Raw genomic sequence first — 11640 nt, forward strand, 5'->3', positions numbered from 1 at the left:
CCTTCGTGCATTCCAGCAAGTGCATTACTGGTGTTTTTAGATATACAGGATAGATGTAGCTCTCCAACAAGGAGCATATTACAACTGAGGCTACAATATGTCAGGAATAGTTGAATGGTGGACGTGCGTTTAATCTCAATCTACGACATACCATGCGCTTCATTCACTCATGCACAGGACCTAGACCTGATCACTCGACCCCTACGGCGTGGTATGTGGGACACTTTATCCTCACATGGAGCTGATGGGCAGTCTGTTGGTGACATTGCTCCGAGTGAGGCCGTCTCTCCCCCTTTCCATGTCGCTTTGATGGGGAATCCACCACGGGATGCTGCTCATTGCCTTTCGGTCCAGATGGTCAAGAGCTCCCAGTGTTCAGTGGGGTAGGCGCTGTTCGCCCCAGAGGGACTCATGCCATCTGTTCCAATTCTCCCCTCACTTCTCATATAACTCAAAGTCTCTGAGCCTCTATCCCCGCGTTGCAAAAGGCTCGGATCCGTCGGGATAAAGGTCCGATCCTCTCTTGTCCTAGTGCTTTAAGTGTAACTCACCTTGCGTCTGAAACATCTGCAAAGACCCTTCAAGAGCCGATAAAAAAGCGCATCAAGTTGCCTTTAATCTGTCAAAATGGGCTTATTTTACCCCTGTCCTGTCCTGTCCTCATTCCACGCTCTCACATCAGCTTCTATTTCTGCTACCTGTGTGTGTGCGGAATTCAAAACGAGACAGAGAGCATCTTTCTAGAGTCATTTTAGCTCTGGGGAATGTGACGAGATAACTGGATGCTAATGCCGCTCTTTGCCTTTGGGGAATTACGTCTGCCTGAGCAGTAACCTACATTTACCGAGCAGTCTTACACATAAGGTTAATGAATCAGGCCTGCTGGAGGACGAACGGACCCCCTTCGCATGAGCATACACAGACGAGATATCGCCATCATCAATACAATTATTCCAGACAGCCACGCACAAACAAGGAGGTTTCTGTTTGCTGTAGTGCAAAAGCTAACAAGGTTAGCAAGTAAGCAGGCATCTGAATCTGTAATTTATTTATTTAGTCTGGCTCCAAGGAGTCGGGGGCGTGGACTAATAAGAGGAAGAGTGTTCCTCTGCATGGAATTGTGTGCAAGTGTGTGTGTGCGTAAGAGACGGAGAAAGACAGGTTTTGATTTAAGACTTGGGGCCCCATCATGCTCCCATTGTTTCTTCTCACTCCCACCTGCAATTAAGACAAGAAAGAGACAAGTGTGGGAATTCTCGTCTCTGATTTGATAGGTTAATTAGCTCATGCATAGGTAATGGCTTACGCTGTTAAGTAAAGATTGAGTAGATGAAGGAGGAATGTGTCTGGATTGAGGGCTTTTTGTCTAAAGTATGATGAAAAGGGGATGTGTTGGATTATATGGTGAGTTATGAGTGTGTGTGTGTGTGTGTGTGTATGTGAGTGTGTGTGTGGGAGAGAGAGAGAGAGAGAGAGAGACACCTCCACCTCCAACCCCATCTCGTCCCATGTCCCTTCCCCCCACGACAGTGACTCTGGCTGGGATCCGCTCACCGCCCGCCCCCCCAGGGGAAGACCGCCATCCGACTCAGGTCGTCACAATCAATTATACTCATCCCCCCCCCCTCATCTCTTTGGCAGCGTTTACATGAGTCACATTTTTCAGACCCAGTCTAATTCCCTTGTTCCTTCTTTCCTTCCTTTACAGCAGAGCACACCTCTTCCTTTCCATCTCACCCCCCCCCCCCCCCTCCCTCTTTCCCCAGCCACCCCGAGGCCCCCCTGTCAGGACCCAGGAATAATTCCCCTCCTTTTCCGACGCTTTCGGGTGAAAAACAGCGCAAGGTGATAAATCTGTGGCGATGTACTGTGGAAAAAAAATTAAATGAATTAGAAGAGAAGGGAAGCCGGGAGCACTGTTGCCTGCTCAGCACAGCAAAAAAAAAAAAAAAAGAACAGTCCGTCCCAGAAGGATGAAGATGGGAGGATTGAAAGAGGAGTGTCAGGGTGAAACGGGACAGTAAAACAGAGTTACTCACCTTGGACCCTGTGTGTATGATCCTGAAGGCAGCTGAGTTTGCTCAGAGGATATCATGCAGCTGGAAGCCTTCAGCGCTCCTCCTGAGCCAGAGCTGTAAAAACATCTTTCAACATAAATGCAAAGCAGAATCACCTTAGACCCATGATGCTCAACTGTTGAAATAAATGCTCAGGTATCACAGATTTTATTGAGGAGAAAATAATAGATCTATGACCTCGGGCTGATATGTGGGAGGGTTTGTGTTCAAGATAATCAATACCATGTTATTCGCTAGAGCAGAGCCAAGGAGAGGTTCTGGTGCTCCCAACATTTCTCATATTTAATGCCTGACTGATTTTAACATCTCACACACCTCATGGGCAGGGGGGTGGCGGGGTTAGATATAGCATCTGTAATGGGGGGGGAATCAGGAGGCCCCTCGAAAAAAATACTTCGGAAGCAAACCTGAAGTGTTTACCTGCCACGATGAGTAATAGAAAATACAAACAATGCAGGGCGTAATTGGCATTGATGCGCTTAAAAAGCCCTCCTCCTCCCCCCTGCAAACACCTGCAGCCCATGAAGCAGGGCGGCCCCCTGGGAAATCACACATTAGCATTTAGCCGTTTCATCTGCTGCACTAATCAGAGCCAAACGTTTCAATAATACAACACAAGAGCGGTTACGCAACCGAAAGAAAAGGGGTGAGAGGGAGAAAAAGAGCACTCAGTGAAAAGGTATTTCCAGAGGTTGCAAAGCATTTGGCGCCCGCGCTAAACGGTTGAATGGATCCGGGTGGGGTAGAGAGTTGAGCCAGTGACCCCGACTGACCTCCCAGTTGTTTTTCCATGTATTCACAATGTGTTGAAATCCATGAGATTTACCAACTTAGCTCAGCCTCTCCAAAAAATATGATTGCAATATTTTTACAGCCTCCAACCAGTCGAGGGGTAAAAACGTAGCCAAAGAGTCTGCAGCCACGCTAGCAGCTCTGTGAGGCAGTGGTTTGAAGCTTCGTGCTAATGTCAGCATGCTAACACCGATGTTGTTAATATCCTTGATGATTAACAGGTACCGTTTACCATGTTCACCACCTTAGCTGTTGGCATGCTAACATCCGCTAATGAGCAATAAACACAAAGTTAAGCCGAAGGCAGATGGGAATGTTATTAGTGTTGTAGGTATTACTCATAAACCAAAATATATGGCAAATTAAAATTTTGAACTAATGATGGTAAGTTCAGGCATCACCCAATTTTTTTTTAAATTTTTTTTTTTACAAAAGGATGCGTCCATCTCGTACGATTTTAAATTTGTCTTTGACCTGCCGGTGGCGCTAGATGGCACGTCAAGGGATCACCAAAGTCATTATATCAGTCCTCTGGATACTATGAAAATCTGAACTCAATTTAATAGCAATTTTTTAATAGTTTGTGAGATTTTCTCTTGGAACAAAGTGCTGGATTGAAGACATGGCATTGTGAGTTTGGCAGTAAGTTACAGACACGTGTTTCTCTTCATATCGTATCTCAACTACACTCTGCGGTTGTTCTTACTCACCAAACTTAGGTGGTTAGTTCAGCTTTCACCCACTCTGGATCCACCTACCTAACAATTCATCAACTTCATACAGTCCCCCCGCTTTAGACGCCAACCTCTCCTGAAGTCTGTGCTCCCTTCCTGGAGCTTGGCAGCCCCTGATCAGCCTCTCTGGCCTGCAGCGAGCAGGAAATGACCTATTGTTCTGAGATAATGTGAAATATAATGTTCCCCCTGCACTCTTGGAAGGCATTCTGCCCTGACAGCCTCATCGCTGTGGGCAACTGTAGGCGCCAAGTATATGAGCACCTGCCAAACAGAGACGTCCATCAGCGGGTGCGGTGATGCTGGTTTACAGCAGAGAGGGGAGAGAGGAGAGGGGGATCCCCGAAGACTTGTGGGAAAACAAGCACCTCTCACACAGCCGTTTCACGAAAAAATCACCTCCGCCCACTCGATTCAACCTGGGAGATTTTCTATCATCTTTCGATGCACATGTGAAGAAACGCCTCTGAGTGCATTTAAGGTGATGCAGGAAAGTGGAGGGTAAAAACTAAAACGTTGACAGGAGCGCTGCCTCACTGTTCCCGCCGGAGTCAAACACTTACTTCATTCCCTTAAAAATCAGTTCATCAATCCACGAGATAAAAGCTACGGGCAGACAAGCCAAGGAGAATCACAGTTTGTGCATTCACACCCTCACAGACACATGTAAGAAATTAGACTGTTTTCCAAATGCGACCACACGAGCCGTGTTTTTCTGAGAGGGGGGCCTCGCGGCACGGCTCCACATGACGAGGCCCTGCGTTTAGTCAGACGCTGAAACCCTCATTGATCATTACAGTACACTCTGGAGCTGCGGCTCTCCCCTGCTATGGAAACAGTGAGTGAGTTTGTTTATTTGAATGCATCACTAGCCAAAAACTCATAAATAGCCTTGGCAACCGTACAGGTTAACAAAGTAGTCCGCGGAACCGGGAACGGCGGAGACGGAGAGAGAGGCACCTTTCACATTTTGTAATGGAAATGAGAGCGATACTTAAACCCCGAACGCTCGCACGAGTAGCTTTACGAAGACGACGCGAGCGAACCACAATTCGTCACTCTCCCTTAACGCTGCTCCTCCCGAGTATAAAGTCGGCGCGGCTCGTGCATTAGCAGGTATTACTGTCAGCTTCCCTAAACTTACAATATTAGCTCCTCTGAGGGATAATTACAGGCTCTGTATTTCACGTCCTGAAGGAATAATAACTGTATCCAAGAAACTTTATTTAGGATTTGGAGCTCAACAGCTGGCAGGGCCTGAAAGTTAAAAAAGGCCTTTTCGCTGTTACTCGAGGAGCGTTTTCGCCATTTTTCCACAGAGTCTATTCAGCTGTTGTCTGAGATAACGCGTCCTCAGAAACCATGAAGAAACGCTCCTACAACTTAAACATTTTCTAAATAGGATTCTCCGAGAGGTGAAATATGCAGAGGGCGGCATATTCAGTAATAAAAGGGTTGTAAATCTGTCAGATTAGTGACAAAAATGAGAGTGTGTGGGATTAAGGTAAAGCATGGATGTGCCTTCTTTTGCTTTATTACTCATCTTACATTCAGGGAATCTTTTTTGGAGGAGGTACACACCTAAATGGATTAAAGTCACAATTCACTCCTTATACAAAACAGACATTTAGGCATATATCCTCTTCACTGTATCTTTGTGACTGTACGCTTTGATGTTCAACCAGCCGCCCACTGTGACTTTTTTTTTTTTTACAGCTCCTGAATTGTCTGTTCAGCAGAGCTTAGGCTCAGACATTCGGAGGTGCCTAACACTGCATCTATTGTTCTTCTTCTAAAGGCTCTTGGGTTTTTTTGCTTCACAGTTGGAAGTGTTTTGTTTTCACAGATTAAAGGAGGCTGTCTGAGAGGCTTCACGGCACAGGGCGCAAGTTTTTAGCGAGAGTGGTTTCATGAAACGGTGCAAAGCTCACCTGGGTCATGTAGTTTTGTTCGTATGTTTACTGTAGAATTTAATTTATTAGTTTTTTTTGGAATTAGCTCATCGTCCCTTTTCCCCAATGAAATATGTCCATCCGTCTTGTAACTGTCAGGTTTAAACCATAAATTAGAATTATGAGGTATTTTGGCACCGCTTTCTAATAAAGGCTTTACACTTTTACTTAATAAAATGCTCAATAAAACAATTAATTCTGCTTTATGGGTCGGTTAGGAGATATTTATTAGCATCATTTTTGGGTTGCGATGTTTGCAGCGTGTCTCTTTTGGGTGATGTTTAACTTCTTGCAGCCATAACTCATGTCTTTTTTTAGCTTAGCAACTCCAACACGCTCACTTATCTTCCAGAAAAGAGCTGCAGAGAAACAGACTGGATGGCTTATTAGAAAAGTGACAGATTTATTGAGAGATTATAGGGTTGTCACTTTAAAATACTACTTAAAAATCTGAGCTAACTTCATTCATTTGAATTCAATTGAATGCAACTCGTGTAGCCTAACCTAAAATATCTTTGCGAGTTAACGTTTCCTTCATTCGGAGCCTCCGCTGCCTCAGCTGAGTGATGAGCTGTGCTACTGTAATGCAGCTGCATGTTAATGCATCAGCAAAACAGCCTTACCTTTATCCCACCATTCCTCCATCTATCCTTTGGAATGCAAAATGCTTCCACACATTACTTTGACATATTTATGTCACGACCTGCTGGTGTAGTCGACACAACAACAACAGCCTGCATGCGAGAGTACAAGACACAGCCTTTTATATTTGGAATTTTTTTCCCCCGTGTTCAAATTGTTGTTGGACTGTCAAATTAGGAGTGACAGCACTAATGGATTACTGACATATAACAACATTATCATCATTGTTTTAATGGCTTATAACAGATCTGTAAAGCATTTTAAATTGATTTATTAATCATCAACAAAGCCGTAAAGCCTTCACAAAAGGATGCCTTATTATTTCACATGTGAGCGGGTTATGATGAAATAACCGCTCGATCCTTTCATAATGTGCACACGAGCGCCGTTGCCCCTCCTGCATCTCGGAAAAAACACAAAGCCGTATCGTAACTCTTACAAGAATGGATGCAAAAAAGAGGCCGCACGCCTGCACACGGGAGAGAGCGAAGGCATAGAGAGGAGAGGCCTATAAACTTGTAAGCAGACATAAACAACAAAGCCTTGCCTGTCGTAGACCCCTCTCCGCCTCACGCGGTTAACTCGGCTATAATTACTGCAGCCGTGCACCGGGCTAGCTGAGATTACAGGAGTGAGTTACACCTGATGCCAGGGGAAAGTACTCCATACTTTAAAATATTTAATCAGCCCTTTCACCATGAAGCAAATGAGGCGAGGCAAAAGTTGCGGAGTGGCTGGGGGTGGGGGGGGGGGGGGGGGGGGGGGGGGGGGGGCTATTGGAGGTAGGTGTGAGGGTGGTGGGGTGGGGTGCTGCCCCGGCTGCATTTTTGCGCACACACATATGAACACATGTTCGCACACACACCGGGGGAATTAAGTATGTCATTACCTCGTGATTTTTCTGTTGATAGATCTTTTGCCAGTCTCTCATTTCAAGGCAACCTGAGAGCTTCTATGAGTATGTACAGTATGTGTATGTGTGTAGTATTAGGTGTATGTGTGTGTATGTGTGTGAGAGTGCAGGGGAACTTCAGGGAGAGAAAAAAGGGGGGTCCGCACACCTGCCCGGGGTCAGGGCCAAAAACTCTGTGAGGCTCAGCCCGCCGGCCGTGAGGACACAAAGGAGAAATTCTTCTCCACGCTAAGCCGGTTAGAGCTCAACCTGCTTCACTTGAGCAACACGGGAAGTGACACAATCAGGCGCTAAATCCTGCATGCCTTGTATGTTCAAGTGACCATGAAATGAACCATCCGCAGAGGTATATTTAAAGCGACACGCGATATGGTCGAAGGTGCAGATCACAGAGAGAGAGGGGTTCGCCCAAGAGAGGTGCAACCTGATTTGGGCAGCAAATAAATGAGAGCGCAGTGTTTATGTATTCACTTCACTTATTCACACATAGGCCAACTGTGATTTATTTCACATTTCTTGGAAGATGCTGCTTCATGTAGTTGATAGTAGGATTACATGCAAAACCACAAGTCATAAGTATGTCATTTATATGTCATTTCTTTTCAACAGTGTCTTTCTGTTCAGTTTGATTGTGTGTATTTTCACCTTTATCCTGCTGTTTCTGCTTTATTCACCTGAGCTCCACTTGAAGGGGTTTACAGCACTATCATCACTATCACACATCCCACCCTGCTTAATATCAGATGAATTGCAATAAAGCTACAGTTATTTTTTTGGGGTCACTTAAGGGGCAGAACAACCACCTGTAGGCACAACTTAAAAATAGTATTAGAAACAGAGCAACATTAACATTTACTTCCTTTTTTTTTAAAGATTCTATTTTAGCTTTCTTTTGGTCTCGAACAAATCCAGAGCAAAATATCTGGCTCCTCAGCTATACTGTGTTAACCTGGGCAGGTAATGCTCAGTGGGTTTATTGAGGGGTTTTTTACCCCAAAAAAAAGAAAAGAAAGAGAGAGAGAGAGAGAGCAAGAGAGAGAGAAAACATCTGCCTGCTGCGTCTCCAAGTGAAGCTGAAAGGAAACAGTTGCAGGCTGTTAAATCACAATAATGAGATGAAGGGAGCACCACCAATAACCAAATGCTTACAGCACATCTATCTGTCCAATGAAAGCCAAAATACAAAAAAAAAAGAGGATAAAAAAAACAGTGTAAAGTGAGGGAAGCAAGCGAATAATCAGCTACAGTTCCCTGCCTTACACACATAGTCATATAACCCTTTGTTTAAACAAAAATATGGATCGATACAACTTTAAATCTGACAGTTTAATCAAATTTAATTCATCCAAATTGCAGTTTAATGAGTGCCAGTTGTATTTTTTTGCACTACTCAACCTCAAGAATGAGCTCTGTAAGAACATGTATCCAACTTGGACAGTGGTTACATTTAGGAAAAGCTTTGCGGTTATGACAAATAAGCTGAAAAATATAGTCTTCCTTGCGGTTCGATTTGAACAAAAGACAAAAGGACATTTTTAGAACCGGAGGTCTCTTTTTGCTCAGCAGCTTTCTTCACAATGTTTCCCAATCTGAGTAAGTTCAAATATGTGAGAACTCACCACGTGTAATGGATAAAACACGAGCGAGGTATTTACATCATGTGTTTTTAGAGCTTCGCCCCATCATCTGTAACGAGGAGGGGTAGTTCCCGCCGTGCTCTGTCATGCCAGGGCCGTTGCTGTGACATCACACGCTGGAAGATGTGCCCCGAATAATGATTTCATCACACGCTGACATCACCTCGCACCTCTGTCAGCCCTTGAGAGTGATGCTCCCGAGGTCTGACGCCATCCCTGCTGTGTTTACTGGACGGCTCTGTCTGTCAAGATGACATCAACGTAGCTTCACTTCCCTGAAACCAGTGAGTCAGCCGCTCCTGTCCGTTTGACGGGAGGAGGAGAGGAGAGGTGGAGGTACAGGAGACGAGCAGAGAGAGAGAGAGAGAGAGAGAGAGGCTTGACATATAAAGAGGTGGCGAGCTATTAACACACAATCACATTCAGCATTTTCTGCCACTCGTTTTTAATTCAAACAATAAAAGTCGCACCTTTTTTCATTATTTCATCAGTCCCTCCGCGCCTTTTCACCTTTTTCTTGAGTGACGGCGAGAAAAAGTAATGTGCAGCTGATCAAACAGTAAGCCGATGGTTAGGAGAGCACAGAGAGTTAAAGGTTACGTCTACTTAAAAAAAATCTCAACTAAAGCCCTTTAATAGTTTTCAGTGGTGGAAGAAGTATTCAGATCCTAATTAGTAAAAGTACAAATACAGTGATGTAAAAATACTCCATTACAAGTCAATCCTATTCCTGTTGTCTTCCCATCGACTGTGCAACTTTAGACAGCTTCATTCCAACTTATTACAAAAGGTTTTATACATATCTTTGGCTATTATGGTCAATATGCTTCATTTAAATGGAAGTATACCTCATTTTTGAGTTAAGTAAAAGTACTGCAGTATTATGAGCTTGATGTTTTTAAAGTATTACAGTAAAAGTACTGCAGTATTATGAGCGATGTAGTTGAAGTATTACAGTAAAAGTACTGCAGTATTATGAGCGATGTAGTTGAAGTATTACAGTAAAAGTACTGCAGTATTATGAGTGATGTAGTATGCGGTATTACAGTTAAAGTACTGCAGTATTATGAGTGATGTAGTATGCGGTATTACAGTAAAAGTACTGCAGTATTATGAGTGATGTAGTATGCGGTATTACAGTAAAAGTACTGCAGTATTATAAGTGATGTAGTATGCGGTATTACAGTAAAAGTACTGCAGTATTATGAGTGATGTAGTATGCAGTATTACAGTTAAAGTACTGCAGTATTATGAGTGATGTAGTATGCAGTATTACAGTTAAAGTACTGCGGTATTATGAGTGATGTAGTATGCAGTATTACAGTAAAAGTACTGCAGTATTATGAGTGATGTAGTATGCAGTATTACAGTAAAAGTACTGCAGTATTATGAGTGATGTAGTATGCAGTATTACAGTAAAAGTACTGCGGTATTATGAGTGATGTAGTATGCAGTATTACAGTAAAAGTACTGCGGTATTATGAGCGATGTAGTATGCAGTATTACAGTTAAAGTACTGCAGTATTATGAGCGATGTAGTATGCAGTATTACAGTTAAAGTACTGCAGTATTATGAGCGATGTAGTATGCAGTATTACAGTAAAAGTACTGCAGTATTATGAGCGATGTAGTATGCAGTATTATGAGCGATGTAGTATGCAGTATTACAGTAAAAGTACTGCAGTATTATGAGTGATGTAGTATGCAGTATTACAGTAAAAGTACTGCAGTATTATGAGCTTGATGTTTTTAAAGTATTAGAGTAAAAGTACTGCAGTATTATGAGTGATGTAGTATGCAGTATTACAGTAAAAGTACTGCAGTATTATGAGTGATGTAGTATGCAGTATTACAGTAAAAGTAGTGCAGTATTATGAGTGATGTAGTATGCGGTATTACAGTAAAAGTACTGCAGTATTATGAGTGATGTAGTATGCAGTATTACAGTAAAAGTACTGCAGTATTATGAGTAATGTAGTATGCAGTATTACAGTAAAAGTACTGCAGTATTATGAGTGATGTAGTATGCAGTATTACAGTAAAAGTACTGCAGTATTATGAGCTTGATGTTTTTAAAGTATTAGAGTAAAAGTACTGCAGTATTATGAGTGATGTAGTATGCAGTATTACAGTAAAAGTAGTGCAGTATTATGAGTGATGTAGTATGCAGTATTACAGTAAAAGTACTGCAGTATTATGAGTAATGTAGTATGCAGTATTACAGTAAAAGTACTGCAGTATTATGAGTGATGTAGTATGCAGTATTACAGTAAAAGTACTGCAGTATTATGAGCTTGATGTTTTTAAAGTATTAGAGTAAAAGTACTGCAGTATTGTGAGCGATGTAGTATGCAGTATTATGAGCGATGTAGTATGCAGTATTACAGTAAAAGTACTGCGGTATTATGAGCGATGTAGTATGCAGTATTACAGTAAAAGTACTGCAGTATTATGAGTGATGTAGTATGCAGTATTACAGTAAAAGTAGTGCAGTATTATGAGTGATGTAGTATGCAGTATTACAGTAAAAGTACTGCAGTATTATGAGTGATGTAGTATGCAGTATTACAGTAAAAGTAGTGCAGTATTATGAGTGATGTAGTATGCAGTATTACAGTAAAAGTACTGCAGTATTATGAGTGATGTAGTATGCAGTATTACAGTAAAAGTAGTGGTTTGGTCCCTCTGACTGATATATTATTATATATGACATCATTAGATGACTAGTAACTAAAGCCTTCAAATAAATGTAGTGGAGTAGAAAGTAGAATATTTCTCTCTGAAGTGTAGTGGAGTTGAAGAATAAAGAACAAGTACAAGAACCTTAAAGTTGTACATAAGTGCAGTACTTGAGTAAATGTACTTGGTTAATTTCCACCCCTGGAAAGAGGA

Source organism: Scomber scombrus, chromosome 20, assembly GCF_963691925.1.
Source record: "Scomber scombrus chromosome 20, fScoSco1.1, whole genome shotgun sequence".
Taxonomy (NCBI): domain Eukaryota; kingdom Metazoa; phylum Chordata; class Actinopteri; order Scombriformes; family Scombridae; genus Scomber; species Scomber scombrus.